This window comes from Chiloscyllium plagiosum, chromosome 24 (assembly GCF_004010195.1).
Source record: "Chiloscyllium plagiosum isolate BGI_BamShark_2017 chromosome 24, ASM401019v2, whole genome shotgun sequence".
In the NCBI taxonomy this organism is placed as follows: Eukaryota; Metazoa; Chordata; class Chondrichthyes; order Orectolobiformes; family Hemiscylliidae; genus Chiloscyllium; species Chiloscyllium plagiosum.
Window position 1 is genome coordinate 34,291,464 of NC_057733.1, and position 1,166 is coordinate 34,292,629.

The window sequence follows — 1,166 nt, forward strand, 5'->3', positions numbered from 1 at the left end:
TATTACATCCACAGCATTAAGTGTCACATCTAAAATTAAACCATCAGATTACAACAGAGGAGCATGTTTCAAGTAGAGTTTCAGGTGATCCCAGGATAAAATGGAATGCGAGACATCTATACCTTCAGGTCACATACCATGAAGCAGTGATGGTAACACGAAGATATCTCTTAAAGGCGTACTGTCTGTGAGACAGAACACAGCAGCCTCAAAAGTAGCAATATAAAATTGTTCCATATCTTGCAGTTAACGTCAAAGTGACAGCACTCATCACTGCCCTCAAAGAAAGTGGTTTATGAATATCTATTTCTGCAATTTGAATTTCACCTTTCACAACATTAATTTCAGCACTGTACTCCAGCACATATAAAAGAGCCTTGGCTTAGTGTCTCATTGGAAACTGTTTAATTCAGAGTGTGCAGTTCTCCCTTGGTACCATACTGGTGTGTCAGTCTAAGTCTTTGTGCTCAGCTCTCTGGAGTGAACACGTGACATTCTGATTCTGGTAACCATATCGCCATTGAACAATGGCTGACATGGGAAGAAAGGAAAATTTTAAACTTTCATACTGGATGTTCTGCTTCTCCTGGTCTATAAATTCAAGTATGTATTCAAGTCAATTTCATAGAATGATGTGTTTTCTGGGAACATATTAGACTTAATGATGAGTAACGAACCAGAATTAGTTCACAATTTGAAAGTAAGGAATTACCTTGGAAACAGTGAACATCATATAATTGAATTTCTTATTAAATTTGAAGATGTGAGCCGGATTTTAGAATTTAAAGGAAGGTAAATTTCGAACAGAAGAAAAATAAATTGACTCCAGGAAAAAGGGCTACATTGTAGATAGGTAAATCTAAAATCACCAGCAAATATTCAAATTTCCTTCATGTTGTAAATAAGGAACTTGTGAAAAGCTATTCAATCTATATGGGACATACACAAAACTACATGTATTGAATTAATTAGCACCATATAGTAAGGTGAAAGATACTATGACCAGAAGCAGTCGAGTGTGTGGAGCTGGAAAAGCACAGCAGGTCAGGCAGCATCCGAGGAGCAGGAAAATCAACATTTCAGGCAAAAGTCCTTTATCAGGAATGAGTCAGGGAGCCTCGGGGTGGAGAGATAAATAGGAGGGGAGCGGGGCTGGTTGGGGGGGG